Raw genomic sequence first — 19,157 nt, forward strand, 5'->3', positions numbered from 1 at the left:
GGCAGGTCACTTAATTAATGTGCCTTAGTTCCCTCATCTGCAAAGTGGGGATTCAATACCTGTGCTCCCTTCTACTTATATTATGAGCCCCATATGGGATCTGATTATCTTGTATTTCCCCCAGCTCTTAGTGCAGTGCTTGGCACATAATAAGCACTTAAATATCACAAATATTAATCTAACATGTAACTAATCATACAATCTTGCTATTTAGCAGCAGCTCTCAAAACCATTTAAGTAACTGAGGAAAGTAAAACTAAAATGAGATTTAGGGATTATCATGGCCAGCTCACTGCTTTTGGCTCTAGTTGCTGCTTGGGACAGGTTTATTTCAAGGCAGGGATAAATAACTTGCTCTGTACATGTAGACATGGACAATGGCTTTCATTTATCCATGTAGGCCCAGCTCCCATTACCTCAGGGAAAACAGTTGAAGAGTCATAAAGGTTGATTTCATTTATCCTATCCCCATGTACAGGCTGGAAGAGTTAGTTGGTTTTGAAACTAAGTGCGAACTGTAACTACAGACATTTGCAAAACTGCAGTGAAAATAGTTAGATTTTAGCTCACCTGTTTAATAGAACTTTATATTCATCCAGACCTCCCCAGGTACCTGACAGACATTTCACATTTTCAAATCAATCAATGGTATTCATTGAGTACATACTGTAAGGGGCCAGTTCATTTAGGGGGAAACTGAGCACCCTAAAAAAGGTTCACACAGAAAAAAAATAATCAATAACCTGATTTTCGATCATATGCTTCCAACCCAGAATTTCCACACCTGCTCCTATGGAGACCTCATTCTCATATAAGACAATTTCAGTGTTCCATGCTTGCTTCCCTTTCAGTCAATTAATGGCATTTATTGAGTGCTTACTATGTGCAGAGTACTATACTAAGCATTTGGGAGACTACAATTATAGCAGAATTAGCATATTGTTCCCCACACATAATGAGTTTACAGTCTAGAGGGGAAAACAGACATTAACATGAATATATAATTCATAAAATTCTTGCTGTAAGGTTTGGGGCCAGGTGAATATCAAATGTCCTGACATACCTGCATCTCCTGCTCTTGTACTTTCAGAAGACACTTAAAGTGAAAAGATCCCTGAGGTCAGGGACCATGTCTTACATTTACTGTATTCACTGCTGTGCTTCACCTCACAATGCTGCTGTGGGTCAAAGGGGGATCAGCTGAGAGTGTAGGTAGCTCAGCACATACTATGAACACTCCTACAGTCATCACTAAAGTGCATGTCCCATTGGAAGTGAGAAGCAGCAGGGCCAAGTGAAAAGGCCATGGGCCTTGGAGACAGAGGATTGGGGTTCAAATCCCAGCTCTTGCTGTGTGACCTTGGGGGAGTCACTTAAATATTCTGTGCCTCAGTTTCCTCAACTGTAAAATGGGGATTAAATCCTACTTCCTCCTACTTAGAAAGTGATCCCCATGTGGGACAGGCACTGTGTCCACCCTGATAAACTTGCATCTACCCCACTGCTTAGAGCACTACTTGACACACAGTAAACACTTAATAAATACCATAGAAAAGTAGGACATGCCATTCTCCTCTCATCCACTGGTGTCAAACAATCCTCTCCCCAATTGGGTGAGAGAGCACAAAGGGTACTTTCATGGGCAAAGTTTGCATGGGGATTTTCAGGGTGACACTCAGTCCCATGGATATGATCTCACTGTAGGGCAGCTTCTTGAGAAAACTGATATGGTCCATTTTCCTCTCATGGTGCACTTAGAGAAATTTTGTTTCTATGAGCATTACAATTACTCCAAACACTTTACTAAATCCTAGCAGACTGAGCAAAGGAGAATTATATCCAATGTGCCTTAAACTCAATAGCAAATCAAACTCCTCTACTTCTTTTAATCATCTAAAACCTATGCTCAAGAGCATTAGGAAATGGATTACTCGCACCAAGACAGGGAATTTCAGGTCTACAATTGAACGGTTCCTGATATACTGCAAGTGTCTTTTTAAAAGACAGTGAATCTCCCAATAATGTATAATATGGATACTTAAGATTTACATCACACTGTGTTAAAGATACACAATGTTTTACAAACTCCGGAGTGCACGAATAGTTCTCCAACTTGGGTGGAAAAACAGCACCTCGCAAAAATCTACTAACAATTTAAATATACTTTACAAAAGAATATGCTAGTCACTTGGGTAGCAAACCAAATTTAGAGAAATACCTCTAGAGAGATTCTGTCAGTGCAACAGGACTAACTTTATGCACCGAAGGGAAAAGGAAAAAGGAGTCTTGTGTTCTTTAATAATTATAGTTGGGGAGGGAGGGTTAAGATACAGACACACAGAAGCTGAATCTCCAAACATTGTAGGGCTCCATTTGGGTGCTTTACAAATAGATTTCACATATTTCCTTTAAGGTAATGGTGATGGGGAGTGGAGTCTCGCATAAAAAAAATGAGAATTCAGGAAAGGAATTGATGATAAAGCAAGTGGCTATGGCAGCCCTATTCATCCTACTCTCCCAACCCTGCCCCCAATATTTCCATTGGGGCACAGAGTGAAATGAGTGACTCAGTCTTTGGGGGCACCATAGATAGGAAAGGGCAGGTAAAGGTATTTTAATGGCCACAGTGACCTTAACACAGTGCTGAGGATCTGTCGGTGATGGCTACCTGAGGTTCAGGATTCCTACTGGGCTGCTTCTCCTCACCTAAGGATGCCCCAAGGTTACTGTGCTTCTGTCAGAAAGCTTCCCCACTGATGGAACGCAAGCATTTCCTTAATTCAGTGCTTTGCACATAGTAAGTGCTTAATAAATGCCATTATTATTATTATTATTATTATTTGCACAAATGGGACTAGATTCAAGGCACTGTACTAACCACTTAGATTCCATGTCTTCTGCTTCCCAGAGCTGTGTGGACTGTCAGCAGGTCTTTGCCTGCAGTTAATACTTTTTTTTTCTTCCCTGCAGCGTGGCTCAGTGGCAATAGCCCAGGCTTGGGAGTCAAAGGACGTGGTTTCTAATTCTGGCTCCACCACTTGTTTCTTGTGTGACCTTGGGCAAGCCACTTTACTTCTCTGTGCCTCAGTTACCTCATCTGTAAAATGGGGTTTAAGACTGTGAGCCCCATGTGGGACAACCTGATTATCTTGTATCTACCCCAGTGCTTAGAACAGTGTTTGGCACATAGTAAGCACTTAACAAATACCATCATTATTATTACTACTATGATGATGAAGGAAATTTTATATTTCCATATTGATGAATCTAATTTTACATCTTTTCAGACCCTGTCTGGATCAAACTCAGGGCATTTCCTTGTACTTTTTGGAGGCTGGAAACAAAAGCAGTAGCTGTAATGCACAAATTACCTGGCATTTTTATCTCTTAGTCGTATTTATTGAGTGCTTACCATGTGAGGAGTACTGTACTAAGTGCTTGGGAGAGCACAATACAAAAAGAGACACCTTCCCTGCCCACGACCAGCTGACAATCTAGAGATGAGCTTACTTAGTGCCCTTCTTCCAAGGAACTTGCTTGGTTGTTTATCATCTAATTTTTTGCTTTGCTTCAGGAAGGGGGTAGAGGAGTGATGAAAGACAATGGAGTTTGTTCTTATTAATAATAAATTGAATCATCACACTCAATCGTTTTTTATTGTCCTAGCCACAAAGACTCCTTAATCCCAGACTCCTGAAGCTTCTTGATTTTTATCTTTTTCCCCCTGTTTCTTTCCATAGCCCAAGGTGGCACATTCTCATTAACTGATAAGGAGGAACAGTGTTATTTTTCTGCTCTGTTTTCCCACAGGCAATGGAAATTTATTCCACTTAGCCTTATTTCTGTGATTCCCTGGAATAGGTGCGAAGCCCCTCTGGGTGGAGCAGAAGGCAGAAGAAATTCTTGCAAACCAGGTCACATATTAAGTGCATCCACAGGAATATAATATATACTATTTATTAATAGTACTTGGAAAATCTGACTAGTTCTTGGAATTAATGAACTATTAGAAGTGCTATTGGACTCTATTTGCTGACTACATCAGTTTCACAAGACTTTTAGGTGTGTTGCTTTTCAGAAGCCCTCCCTCCCCCCCAAAAAAAAGAAAAAAGAAAAAATGAACAATAAGAATCCAACATAACAATGCAAATTAAATAGTGAATGATGAACCAATTTGAGTAATACGGGGCAGAGGTTCTATGTCTTCCAATTACAATCTTGAACTAGCCTGGACTAAAGGGGAAGGAATAATGACTTCTGGAAGGAAGTGACTGATAGTCATGGCCTGTGTCAACAAGGGGAGGAGTTGCCCCTTTCCGTAAGATTATTGAAATCATCCATACGAACATACATCCACATGAATTACTCTTCATAGCTTAATGTCACCTGTTCTTTTGAAGCACTGGTTCCTCAAAAGGAAAAGGCAAATTGCTACCCTGTTAAAGTAGGACGAGTACTGTATGTGAAAGGGGTTTGGCAAGGGAAAAAGGGAAATGGAGCTCATCTTCAAGGAAAACATGATGTGACAAGGAAACTTGGAAAAGGCAAAATATGGCAGAGGGGATGGGCTGGGATAGTCACAGTAGGGGAATTAAAATTGGTTGCTTCTAGGGCAGAGACAATAGATTCTACCATTCCTTCCAATGTGTCCTTTCAGCCCTGGCATTGACACCAAAGGTGGAAATCTGAGCAGAGATTAATTTGGCTGTGATAACCAGAGAGCAGGAGGAATGGACCAAATTTATCCTGTCATCTTCTCTCATTAACATCTTGGACAGTTATTTAATCTGTCCATCACTCCTATTCCTCAGGCAACATTCTTAATTTGTGTTCATGAAAATTGAGTACAAAGCAAAAGAGTGTTAAATGAGATATAGGTTTCACACAGGGAAAACACAAGGTGCATTAATGTGCTCCCCCATCCCCCCAAATCATATAACTTTTAAAAACCATAATGATGAAAAACAAGATATAGCTATCAATGATTAAATAGCAATGCAAACACGCCTCAAGGACTTCCAAATGGTGTTACCTACATAAGTGCAGTCCTTCATTTTCAAATGATCTTTTATATCCTGCTGAGTAAAATGGTACCTTGTGCCAACAGATTAGCCATTATCTACAATAAACAGATATCCTTATCTATCCTAAATTGAAATGCGCTTTAATCACTGTAATCAAGTCGTCAAAACACTTCAAAGGATCAGAAAAAGAAGTGCTTAAGCCAAAGTCAACTTTGCAGTCTCATCTCAAAGTTAGTGTGTCCTCAGTAATAGCAGAAATAATAATAATAATAATAATAACGATAGCACTTATTAAGGGTTTACTATGTGCAAAGCACTGTTCTAAGCGCTGGGGAGGTTATAAGGTGATAAGGTTGTCCCACGGTGGGCTCACAGTCTTAATCCCCATTTTACAGATGAGGTAACTAAGGCACAGAGAAGTTAACTGACTTGCCCAAAGTCACACAGCTGACAATTGGTGGAGCAGGGATTTGAACTCATGACCTCTGACTACAAAGCCCGTGCTCTTTCCATTAAGCCATGCTGCTTCAATATTCAAGAGCACTTCTACCAAAAACCTCTAAAAGAGAGTTTTCTGAGAAGGTAACGTTTTGTACATTTCAATCAATTAATCATATTTATTGAGTGCTTAACTGTGTACAAAGCACTATACTAAGCACTTGGGAGAGTATAATATAACAATAAAACAGACACATTCTATTTATTGAGTTAAAATTGGATAAGACCCAGGGCAGTGAGTCCCATGTGGGTCAGAAACTATGTCCAACCTGATTACCTTGTATCCACCTCTGCACTTAGAACAGTGCTAAGTACATAGTAGGAGTTTAACAAATACCACAATTATTATTATTAGCAGCACCTGTCATCTACTTGGTGTAGTGCCCTGTACTAGAAACTAAGAAGTACAGTATAAAGATAACCTTGCATCTACCACAGCACTTTGAACAGTGTCTGGCACAAAGGAAGCAAATAAGTTCCATAATATAAATGAATACCTTAATATAGATGCTTTTTCAACAATTGATTTCCACCAAACTTTTCCTTATACTAATCTTCTAACACCACTTATTTTTTTCATTAAAGATCTTAACTACCCTGTTTTCTTAGTGAAGAGCTTGAATATTTCTGATGAGGTTGAGACCAATTCCTTCTGTTCTTTTCCAATTTCCCTTAAAACAAATGGCACATTCATTTTCCCATTTATTATCCAAAGGTAAACTTCCATGAACTCAATTTTACAGTCCTGTGTAACTTCATTGGGTTTTCAAATTCTGAACCTCTTGATATTTATCAACAGCATGGACGCTACTTCTCTCCACAAAGTTATGCCCTCTATGGAAGCTAATCAATCAAAACAGTGGTATTTATTGAGCACTTCTTATATGCAGAGCACTATAGTAAGCATTTGGTAGAGTACAACAGAGAAGAATTTGCAGGCATGAGCTCAGAGTTTGGGGGGAAACAGACATTAATATGAACAAATAATTTATGATGATATATAATTTAAAGATATGTACATAAGTGCTGTGGGGTTGGGGTAAATATCAAATGTCCAAAGGTCACAGATCCAAGTGCATAGACAATGCAGAAGGGAGAGGAAGCTGAGGAAAAGAGAGCAAGCTATTTTATGGTATTTATTAAGCACTTACTATGGGTCAGACATTGTACTAAGCTCTGGGGTAGATACAAGCTAATCAGTTCAAGATCCACATGCAGTCTTCACCCCCATTTTACAGACAAAGTAACTGAGGCACAGAGAAGTTAAGTGACTTGCCCAAGGTTACAGAGCAGACAAGTGGTGGAGATGGTATTAGAACCCAGGTCCTCCTGAATCCCAAGCCCATGTTCTAATCACTAAGCCACACTGATAACTACTGAGTGAAAAGCTCTAAGATTCTGTGAGATTTCAAAAGAAGCAACACTCTTGGTCTGCTCTGGACAGAACGGGATTATGCTGTTATAAATTTAGATACCTTAAAGGAAGAAATGTGTGTGTGCTTGGCACCAACATTTGAATACTAACATGCAGTGTTTTAAGAATGTAATCTCCACATTGCAGTGGAATGAACCTTACTTGGAGCTAAGCATATTTGAATCTTTTTTTCTGTCATATTTATTAAGTGCTTAATATGTGCCAGGCGCTGTATTAAGTGCTGGGGTAATTACAAGCTAATCAGATCAGACACAGTCCCTCTCCCACTTGGGGAATCACAGTCTTCATCCCCATTTTACAGATGACGTAACTGAGGCACAGAGAAGTTAAGCTACTTGCAGTCACATAGCAGACAAGTGGTAGAGACAGGATTAGAAGCCAGGACCTCTGACTCCCAGGCCCAATATCTTTTCTCACAGCACTTTATGCTGTGACATTTTAGATTCAATAAAGAAGTCCCTAGGACATTTTCCCTGATCATCAATAATAATATCAATCAATCAATCAATCGTATTTATTGAGCGCTTACTATGTGCAGAGCACTGTACTAAGCGCTTGGGAAGTACAAATTGGCATCACATAGAGACAGTCCCTACCCAACAGTGGGCTCACAGTCTAAAAGGGGGACTAATGATAGTATTTGTTAAGCTCTTACTATGTGCAAAGCACTGCTCTAAGTGCTGGGGGGATACAAGGTGATCAGGATGTCCCATGTAGGGCTCACAGTCTTAATCCCCATTTTACAGATGAGGGAACTGAGGCACAGGGAAGTTAAGTGACTTCCCTAAAGTCACACAGCTGAGAATGGGCAGAGCCAGAATTTGAACCCAAATCTGACTCCAAAGCCCGTGCTCTTTCCACTGAGCCATGCTGCTTGTCTAATGAGTAAAATGAGTAAAAACTATGGAACATTTCCTGTGATGTTATTTAAAACCTAATTACCCTTTAAATTAGACTTTGCCTTCACCTAAATGAACCAATTATGAAGCACCTTAACCCCCGCATCTTATAGTTCTTTAGGTCTGTGAAATGCCCTACACGGAGAACAACAGACAATCACGGAAGAGAACATTGCCCAAACTGTTTTCAGAATAGTGCTTAGGTTCCATTGGGTCTTCTCAAGATGACATTTTCCTTTTCCTTTTTTCCTTTTCCCCTTTTCCTATGCTTCCTTTGCAGTCCTTTTTGCTTTTGGTATTTCAGATCAGCCCATCAGATCGAAGTACACCTATCTCCTTTAAGTAGCTGAATATTTCTGAGCAGTTGGGATGTTTGTTTTTAGCCTTTAATTAGATATAGGATGGATTACAATGTTCCTGTTCTTCCTTGCTTCTTGTTCCTGGGTTCTCAGCCTCGTCTCGTAGCTAATTAAAAATGCCATTGTTGCTGTTATGCTGGTGGGAAAATTAAGGTCAACATCTGTGAGAACTTTGTGCATGAACAAGTTCTATTTTTAACCTCAAACTCTTTGTGCATGATATTATCTCTCCAAAAAAAGTGGGCAAGAGTGCATGGGCAGGTTATGGCAGCTGCTGTTTTGTTCTGTTCTTTTGTATTCTTTAAATGGCATTTGTTAGGCACTTCCTATGTGCCAGGTACTGTGCTAAGCACTGTCATAAGTACAAGATAATCAGGATGGACAAAATCCATGCTCCACATGGGGATTGCAGCCTTAATCCCCATTTTACAGATGAGATAACTGAGGAACATAGAAGTTAAGTGATTTACCCAAAGTCACATGGCAGGTAAGCGGGGGGAGCCAGTCAGGATTAGAACCCAGGTCCTCTGACTCACAGGACCATGCTCTTTCCAATAGGTCATGGTGCTCTTCAGTGGTTTAAATCACCTACCCTCTCTTAAAGGTCTAATCCAAGGTTGTGTGTTTCATGAGCTAGCTCATTCCTCACTGTTCCTTTGGAAACAAATCAGTGTGAAAAGTTAACTGAGAAGCCCAAAGAAATAGGAGGTCTGGAGTTGATGATGTGATTAATATTCATCAGATGCTCAGCTGGTGATATTCCTGCTCACTTTCTGGAATGTAATGTCTGGGGAATCTTTTACTATTCTTTTCTGATTAAAAACTATGACATTTGTAAAACCGACATCTTGCGGTTGTGATTAGAGCACTGTTCTACCTTCTTCTTCAGGTTAGGCTATCAATTTAGGTGACAGATCAATGTTACTTTTGACCCATTTTGGTTGATAACATTTCCTCTTTTGAGAAAAAAGCCTCATTTGAACACCCAAATTAATCAAAAATGATTAAGTCCTTCACATTGTGCCCCAAGCACATGTATGCTATTACAAATATTATCAGGGGTGGGTCTGCTTGCACGTCTGAAGACAGGGTATTTCTGTAATTATAACATCAGAGTGCTATGTTAAATAATAATAATAGTGGTGGCATTTATTAAGTGCTTACTATGTGCAAAGCACTGTTCTAAGTGCTAAAAACCAACATTCTTCGAGCCAGAATTGAACCAGCGACCTAAGCATGACCGCAATGCAACCGCTACAGTCCTCGACTCTACCGGCTGGGCTATCAAAGGCTTAAAGAAAATTATGTACCTTTAGACTGTTATTTCATTGTGGGAAGGGGTTGTGTCTACCTGCAGCAGCATGGCCTTGTGGATAGAGCACAGGCCTGGGAATCAGGATTTGGGTTCTAATCCCGGCTCTGCCACTTGTCTGTTGTGAGACCTTGGGAAACTCACTCACTTCTCTGTGTTTCAGGTACCTCATCTATAAAATGGGGATTAAAACCGTGAGCCGGGTGTGGGACAGTGATTGTTTCCAACCCAATTTCCTTGTATCTACCCCAGCACTTAGAACAGTGCTTGACACAAAATAAGCACTTAAAGGCCACAATTATTATTATTATTACTCTATTGTATTGCATTTCCCCAAGCACCTAGCACAATATTCTAGCATTAAATGGTTGATTGTTACAGAAAATTATTCAGCAAGGCTTGGAGCTATTCCTATAGTGGACAGTTTACTGTGTGACCATAGGCAAGTCACTTAATTTCTCTGTGCCTCAGTTACCTCATTTGTAAAATTTGTAAGCCTAACCTCAGTTACCTCATTTGTAAGCCTAACGTGGGACAGGGAATGTGTCCAAACTGATTATCTTGTATTTACCTTAGTGCTTAGGACAGTGCTTGGCACGTAGTAAGCATTTAAATACCACAATTGTTCTTATTATTGTTACTCTACGAGACCTGAGTCAGGGTACAGGGGGGCTAGTTGCATAAGAAGGGTTTGGTTGGCTCACAGATTTGTCTGGGCATCCTATCAGATCTACCAGGCCTGAGGAGATGGGATTGAACGACAATCCAACATGGTTCCTTCTCCTTCTCCAACCTGGTATCCACCTCCAGCGTATGACCCCGGTGTGCTAGGAAGTGGCCACTGCTCTGTCTGCTCTAGCAGTTTGAAGTAGGGGGGTCCGCCCCTCCCACCCCGTCTTCGACCCCTCCTGACCCTGGAATATTGATTTTTTTCTTAGGTTTTTAAAGAAACAGAAAAACATGAATCTGCTCTTAGGTGTTCTCCTTCTTTCCCACACCAGAGAGATGGATCTGAAGCCACATAGACACTCCTGAGGAGCTGGAACAGAGTCACTTCAGTTTGTGCCACTTTCCTTCTTGGAGGAGAAGGAAAAGGGCTTCTCCAGGCTTACAAGTGGGGAGATGGACCCCCAAGCCATGTCCCTGCCAGAGAAGTTTTACTATCCCCTGGTCTAATGGTGAAAACTTACCACATTAATACAAACACTTATCCTATTCTACATTGATTACTGTATCAACCTCCTTGCTGACCTTCCTGTCTCCTATCTCTTCTCACTCTAGTACATACTTTGCTCTGCTGCCTGGATCATTTTTCTACAAAAACGTTCAGGACATGTTTCCTCACTCCTCAAGAACCTTCAGGCTATCCAACAGAAACTCCTCAGCATTTACTTTAGAGAAGCAGCATGGCTCAGTGGAAAGAGCACGGGCTTTGGAGTCTGAGGTTATGGGTTCAAATCCTGGCTCTGCCTATTGTCAGCTGTGTGACTTTGGGCAAGTCACTTTACTTCTCTGTGCCTCAGTTCCCTCATCTGTAAAATGGGGATTAAGACTGTGAGCCCCTGTGGGACAACCTGATCACCTTGTAACCTTCCCAGGGCTTAGAACAGTGTTTTGCACATAGTAAGTGCATAATAAATGCCATCGTTATCATTATTAATTCAATCAACTTGCCCTCTTCTACCTCATCTCTCTGTTTGCCTACCCAGCTGCACACTTTGATCCCCTAATGCTAACCTTCTCACTGTATCTCAGTCTCATCTATCTAGCCACTGACCTCTCACCCATTCCCTGCCCTGGAATGCCCTCCCTCAAGTGCAACAGACAATTACCCTCCTCCCCTTCAAAGCTTTACTGAAAACATTTCTCCTCCAAGAGGATTTCCCTGATTAAGTTGTCTTTTCCTTTTCTTCAAGTCCATTCTGAGTCATCCCGACTTGCTCCCTTTATTCATTCCCCATTCCTGACCCACAACACTTACATACATATCAGTAATTTATTTACATTAATGTCTGTCTCATCCTCTAGACTGTAAGCTTGTTCTGGGAAGGGAATGTGTCTGTTATACTGCACTCTCTCAAGTGCTTAGTACAGCGCTCTGCCCACCGTAAGCACTCAATAGATACCTGTACCCTTCACCCTCAGTGCCGGGCAGTGGTAGCAATGGTAGCTTTCCATGACCTCCATGGAGGTAGCTCTCCACGCTCTCCATGAGAAGGAGTGTGGCTCAGTGGAAAGAGCCCGGGCTTGGGAGTCAGAGGTCATGGGTTCTAATCCCAGTTCTGCCACTTGTCAGCTGTGTGACCTTGGGCTTCTTTGAGACTCAGTTACATCATCTGTATAATGGGGATGAAAACTGTGAGCCCTAGGTGGGACAACCTGATTACCTTGCATCTCCCCCAGTGCTTAGAACAGTGTTTGGCACATAGTAAGCACTTAAATACCAACATTGTTATTATTATTATGACCATCCAGGAAAGCCCCTGGGCACACTATAAGTCCCCCTAAAACTTGTGGTGGGGGCAGGGAGGGGGGAAGTTCCAGGCTTATGCTTCTGTTTCAGAGAAAACCATGAATTACAGTATTTGCTAAGTGCTTACTTTGTGCCAGGCACTGTACTAAGCACTGGGATGCACCCAAGCCAATTGGGTTGGACACAGTCCCTGTCCCACGTGGGGCTCACAGTCTCAATCCCCATTTTGCAGATGAGGTAACAGGCACAGAGAAGTCAAGTGACTTGCCCAAGGTCACACAGCAAACAAATGGTGGAGCCGGGATTAGAACACATGACTTTCTGAATCCCAGGCCCATGCTCTATTCCACTATGCCATAAACTCACATCTCTAGAGAACAGAACACACGTCCGCTCTCGGTCTGGGGCCCTTCCTCCTGAGCTTCAAAGAAAGTCCTGCCTCCCTCTTTCCAGGTACCGCCTCCACAGCTTGGAAGGTTTGGCAACCTAGTAATTTAAACTATGAGCCAATTGATTGGTAGCCATTGTAAATCACCAGTTTGTCATGTCATCTTGATGGATTTTTCAAGAATAACATTTCATAGAGCAAATTGTGCCAACTCATGGAAGCCTGTAGACCATAAGCGCTAGACTATAAGCTCTTTGTGGTCAGGGAATGTTTGTTCTAGTGTTCTATTGGACTCTCCCAAGCGCTTAGTACAGTGCTCCGCATGCATTAAGTGCTCAATAAATACGACTGTCTGGCTGATTGAGTCACTAGCTTCTCATCTCACCCAGGCACAATGGCAGAACACCTCACCCTTTTAGACTGTGAGCCCGCTGTTGGGTAGGGACTGTCTCTGTATGTTGCCAACTTGTACTTCCCAAGCGCTTAGTACAGTGCTCTGCACACAGTAATCGCTCAATAAATACGATTGAATGAATGAATGAACACTACCAAATTTCAGTTCCTGATCCCTACCTGCTCTCCAGGAATAATAATAATAATAATAATAATGGCATTTATTAAACACTTACTTTGTGCAAGGCACTGTTCTAAGCACTGGGGAGGGTACAAGGTGATCAGTTTGTCCCACGGGGCTCACAGTCTTAATCCCAATTTTACAGATGAGGTAACTGAGGCCCAGAGAAGTTAAGTGACTTGTCCAAAGTCACACAGCAGACAAGTGGTGGAGCCGGGATTTGAACCCATGACCTCTGACTCCAAAGCTTGCACTCTTTCCACTGAGCCAAGCTGCAGGAAGAAACACTAGTCTAAACTGACCCATTCTCAGGCCAGGCATGCACTTTTCATTCTGGGCTCCAAACTCTTTCCCCATCTACTTGCCACTTGAGGCTCACAGTCTTAATCCTTGTTTTGCAGATGAAGTAACTGAGGAACAGACAAATGAAGTGACTTGCCCAAGGTCACAAAGTGGACAAGTGGCAGAGCCGGGTTTAGAGGCTGGACATTGCATATTTTCATTTTTGGAGCAATATCATTAGTATTATTATTAATAATAATACAGTGCTATTAGTATTGCAAACACTCTTGATGCAGACCATTGCATTAGGTTCTCAGGAAATAGAGAATAAAGTACACATTCTCTGGTCACAAGCAGCTTTCGCTAACGGGAGATAAACGTAAAATATTTACAATTAAAATGGGTAAAATAAATAACTGAATAAACTTAAGCATGATTGCTGGGGCTGGACATAAATCAGGCCACAGATGCCAGAAATGGAAAATTAACTGGGGAAGAAGTTGATGGAGTCAGAGTTGCAAAGCAGCATGTCCTATTAAAGCCCAAGCCTGGGAGTCAGAAGGACCTGGGCTCTTATCTTGGCCTCACCACTTGTCTGTTGTGTGACTTTAGGCAAATCACTTCACTTCTCTGTTTCTCATTTAGGATCTCACCTGTGAAATGGGGATTAAACAGGGAGCCCTAAGTGAGACATGGACTGTGTCCAACCTGATTAGCTTTTATCTACCCCAGCACTTAGAAGAGTGCTTGGCACACAATAAGCACTTAACAAATATCATTAAAGAATTGGTTGGGCTTCTAAGAAAGCTTTCAATGGGGAGCACTGTGGTCTATTGAATCTGGGGAGGGTGGGAATTCTAAACTTGAGGGGGGATCAGTTTGCATGAGGTGGGCTGGGGGGTCTTTTGAGTTGAGAGTGAAGTACAGCTGGAAGGTTGGTTTGAGAGGTACAAAGAGAGCAGCTGGTAACAACAGGCTCAGAGAAAGGGGTGACAATCAGAACAGCCTTCAGACCTTTGGTTTTCGTGATCAGGATTGGGGCAACTCCACCTTCCCCCTCTAAATCTGCCAGAGGATGGTAAGCCTATTCCCTAAGTAGGCTGGCAAGTGACTTACCCAAGGTCACACAGCCAACAAGTGGGGGAGCTGGGATTAGAACTCAGGTCCTCTGATTCCAAAGCCTGTGCTTTAACCACCAGGCCATGCCTCTCCCTTCAGCATTATCTATGCACTTAGATCTGTAACTTCTGGGCATTTGATATTCGTCCTACCCCCAACCCCACAGCACTTTTGCATATATTTTTAAATCGTATATTATAAATTACTTATTTATATTAATGTCTGTCTCCCTCTCTATACTGTAAGCTCAGTATGGGTAGGGAACATGTCTGCTAATTTTGTTGTATTTTACTCTCCCAAGTGCTTAGTACAGTGCTCTGTGCATAATAAGCATTCAATAAATATCATTGATTAATCATCCTCACTCTGGAATTTGTTGTTACTTCTGGAAAGATTTGTGTTGTTCAAACCCTTCTCTTTCTTTCTTCCTCTACCCTCATTCCTCTCTCACACACACTCTTTTATCTCACACTCAAAATTAAAAGTTGGCATTTCTGGCTAAGGAAACCCCACAAGGTATTCATTCATATTTATTGAGTGCTTACTGGGTGCAGAGCACTGTATTAAGCACTTGGGAACATACACTATAACAATAAACAGACAAGGTCTCAGTTCCATGGGGTATGAAAGTCATTTTCTCATAGGATCATTTTCACTTCCACAGCACATTTGAGAACAGTCTTTTAAGCTATTTATAATCAGGTATCATTTTATCCTCTTTATAAATGAGAACCTTGAAATCCAAACAACCTAATTACAAACTTTCAGCCTAGGTGCTTGACTCGATCTTTTCTTGACTACACAATAGAACGTAAAATCCATCAAAAGATCAACTCATTCCACTTTGCTTTCTGAAACTCTCAATGGCTTTAGCAGCTTACCCCATTGTACAATGTACCACCGATTTACTAGGTGATTTTCTCCATAACATGGTAATAAAAGCTGAGTTGCCCTCCATGACTTCTGCAGACTTTTAATTTCAGGTTGATAATCATAAGATGTGCATATTGTGTTTTAAGTCAGCAATGCCTTAAAGTAGTTTCCTGTCTACAAACAGTGAACTTTGCTCTTACCTTCCACAGGCTGCTTTCCAAAGGCTTTATCGACTGCTTTATCATCTGCTTTTCTTCTTCAGTCTTGGATACCCACACTAGTCTTTCCCTGCACAATGCAGAAGAAGACTGTCATTTTCTAACAAGTGGCAACATGTTTCTTTCTAGTCAAAAGTTCCAAAAACAATTTTCTCCAGAAAACACATTTCACTAGCCACAAGCACAGGGTTTGGGTGATTCTGAAAGAGATGGCGATGCTCCCGTCGATGATTCATGATTTGAATCACCTGAAAAAGGGTGGGTCAGGGTTCCATTAAAGTATGAACTGTGTTCACCTGTGAATTTCTAGGAATTTGGGAATTAACAGTGCTTTAGAGAGTAACTGACTAATCCTGGGAAAAGAATTAGCTGTTTTATCCAGTATCACCAATCCTGCATTTTAGGACTTCTCCACTTTCTACCCATATGATAATACTGTAATATTATAATATAATAATAATACTAATAATCCCCTAAACAAACTAGTTTGCAGATTTAAGCATACTGTCTTAGAAGTTGGAGGCAAACACCTTTACCAGAAGTACAAGTTTCAGGTTTATTTGGAAAAACTGCAAAATTAGTTTAACTTTGAAGATCTATGTAATCAATCAGTGGTATGTATTGAGCTCATGCTGAGCACTGTGTGACATTTGTTAAGCTGTTTCTATGTGCCAGTCAATGATTTATTGAACACTTACTGTGTGCAGAGAACTCTATTAAACACTTGAAAGAGTACAATAAAACAGTTGGTAGATACATTAAGCTAGTTCTCTAGAATGTAAGTTCCTTGTGGACAGAGAATGTCTGCTTATTGTTATATTGTGCTCTCCCAAGTACTTACTATAGTGCTTTGCACACAGTAAGCACTTAATAAATATGCTTGAATGAATGTTCCTTGCCCACAATTAGCTTACATGGAGATTGGGAGATAAGTATTAATATAAATAAACTACGGATAAATTCAGAAGTGCTGTGGGGTTGAGGGGGGATGAACAAAAGCTGCAAATCCAAGTACAATGGTGACACAGACGTGCCAAATACAGTGCACAGCTGTAGGTAAATACAAAATAATCAGGTCCCACATAGGGCTCGCAGCTTAAGTAGGAGGAAAAACACATACTGAATCCCCATTTTTCAGATGAGAGTACAGAGGCACGGAGAAGTTAACTGATTTGCCCAAGTCACAAATCAGATATATGGTGAAGCCAGAATTAGAACCCAGGTCCTCTAACTTCCAGGCCCCTGCTCTTTCCACTACGCAACTCTGCTTCTCTTAGGAGAAGTTCAATAGAATTAGGAAACACTATTCTCTGCCTTCAATAATTCTACCATCTAAAGGGGAAGACAGATGCTAAACTAAATTACAGATAACAAAGAGGATGGGAAGGGGGGATAAGTACATGAGTTGGTGATTAAGTGCTGAGGTAAGCAAGATATGAAGATAAACGCTATGGCTGGTTGAAAATGCTTAGGCATCCCCCAACATGCAGAAAGGGCAGTTGGTGGGGTATATTTACTGCCAATGTTCTCCTCTGAAATTACTAATTCTCTCAGTTTCAGCCTGGTGCAGGAGGCCTGACCTGGGAGAGAAAATCAAAATGAGAGTACAGTGAAATATGCATCTAATCATAGGAATATATTCATTTCTGTCATAGAGCAATTTTAGAAAATGTTTTTTAGCTAGAACAGGGAAGCAGCCTGGTCTAGCAGGAAGAGCACAGGGCAGGGAGCTGGAGGACTTGGGTTCTAATTCTAGCGCCACCACATACCTACTGTGTAATCTTGGGCAAGTCACTTAACTTCTCCGTCCTTCAGTTACTTCACCTGCAAAATTGGGATTTACTATCTGTTCTCCCTCCTACTTAGACTATGAGCACCATGTGGTATCTTATCTGGCATTCACCTGAGTGCTTAAGATAGAACTTGGCACATAATAAGCACTTAAAACACATTATTATTATTATCATTATTATTATTATTACGTGATTAAGGAACTAGGAGACATTTGTCTAACAAAGTCAGTTTGATTGGGCTTTCTGGGCAGTACTATGAAGGAAACTGTGTAAGCTCACTGTGGGCAAGGAATGTGTCCTTTATATTGTTATGTTGAACTCTTCCAAGCACTTAGTACAGTGCTCTGCACCCAGTTAGGGCTCAAATCATACCACTGATTAATCATATGTCAGAATAGATAATAATAATAATAATAATAATGGCATTTGTTAAGCGCTTACTATGCAAAGCACTATTCTAAGTGCTGGGGGGGATACAAGGTGATTAGGTTGTCCCACGTGAGGCTCACATCTTAATCCCCATTTTCCAGGTGAGGTAACTGAGGCACAGAGAAGTTGTGACTTGCCCAAAGTCACACAGCTGACAAGCAGCAGAATCAGGATTAGAACCCATGACCTGACTCCCAAACCAGTACTCTTTCCACTGAGCCATGCTGCTTAATGAATACTATAGTGAGGGTTGTGCTGAGCACAGGGTATCACCAGAATTCAACCTGTGTTTTTCCAGCAAACTGGGCGAGATATGTCACAGATGCACAGAATTTATGATTTGTTTCAACTCTACTAGTACCTGTGGTAAATCATGATCATGAAAATGGGGCACACTCAAACGTTTGTTCTAAGATTTTCTAAGACTAGCTGCATTTCTTATTCTTTGTTCTTCAATTAGCATTTTAATCAAATTCCTTTAAGTCAATCATTTAATTAAAACTTGCTTAATCTCTGTCAGTTTTCAGCAACTGCTTTAAAGAAATCAAAAAACAGGGAAAACAGTGAATATTTTAGCATTCTTTATCCATAATTTTTCACCTGTCGATTACATTTAAAGTCTCCTTTTGAACCACATTATTGGTTGCTAACTTATTACTTGTTAAATTATAATGTGTGGCAGTTAACTATGATTTTTAATGCCCCAAACATAGACTACTGTCTCATTCTGGTTTTTAGGATGTGGTTGAAATGTAGTAGCTTGGCTTGACTTTGCAGCTGACTCCAGCTATTCCAGCCCTGGTTTCTTCCTCACTGACCTAAATCCAGAACAGTGACACATATCAACATAACCCTTCTCTGCGGAATTAGTGATTTAGGAAGCAGTAATCAGCGTCAAGTGTGAGGGAGTAATTACAGCATTGCTGAACTCTCTTTGGGTTCCATTTAATAGCACCAATAAAATAATCCCCAGTTGGAGTTTAACAACTGAAAAGGAAAACGTCAGTTTGATAGGGCTTCTAGTGTTCTGGCCTTTACCTGTTTTGCAGCTCTAGGAATCAGTCCATCTGATGTGGTCTTGGCCTAGCCAGGGCTCCCTCTCTCGAACTCTCTTGTCTCCACATTAGCCATTCTGGTCATTCCACCTGCTCTTCTCAATTCTCATCTTCTTGGCTTTCCTCTATCTCCACAGCTCCTTGAAGTTCTCAGGGCCAGCCTGCTGTCCATCAGGCTCGTCAAGTTCTACGGTTTCTCCTTCTGCTTCTGTTTGCATTTCCGGGAAGGATTTTGTTATTGGTCAAGTTCTCTGAGGAGCTGTGGATTGTCAGTTTTTCTGGGTCACTAAACAGCAGGAAGCTCTCTTGAAGAAAGACGTATGTGGTATGTGCCTGGGAATAATTCAGTCTTCCACATCTGCTGGGTAGCGGAGAGTAATATGGTAAATCTGTGGTGCTTTCAGATGCAGCCTTCGAATCTTGCCC

General features: G+C 41.2%; 1 protein-coding gene across 1 annotated transcript in view; it reads right to left on the reverse strand.

Annotated features, from left to right (window-relative positions):
- The window catches only part of LOC119935619, a 53,002-nt gene extending 37,522 nt beyond the window's left edge, over nucleotides 1-15,480 (reverse strand). The window contains exon 1 of the mRNA XM_038755043.1: nucleotides 15,437-15,480. The gene's annotated coding sequence lies outside the window, so the exon portion shown is untranslated. The remainder of the gene's footprint in view (nucleotides 1-15,436) is intronic.
- Nucleotides 15,481-19,157: the final 3,677 nt, after the last annotated feature.

This window comes from Tachyglossus aculeatus, chromosome 12 (genome assembly GCF_015852505.1).
Source record: "Tachyglossus aculeatus isolate mTacAcu1 chromosome 12, mTacAcu1.pri, whole genome shotgun sequence".
Classification (NCBI taxonomy): Eukaryota; Metazoa; Chordata; class Mammalia; order Monotremata; family Tachyglossidae; genus Tachyglossus; species Tachyglossus aculeatus.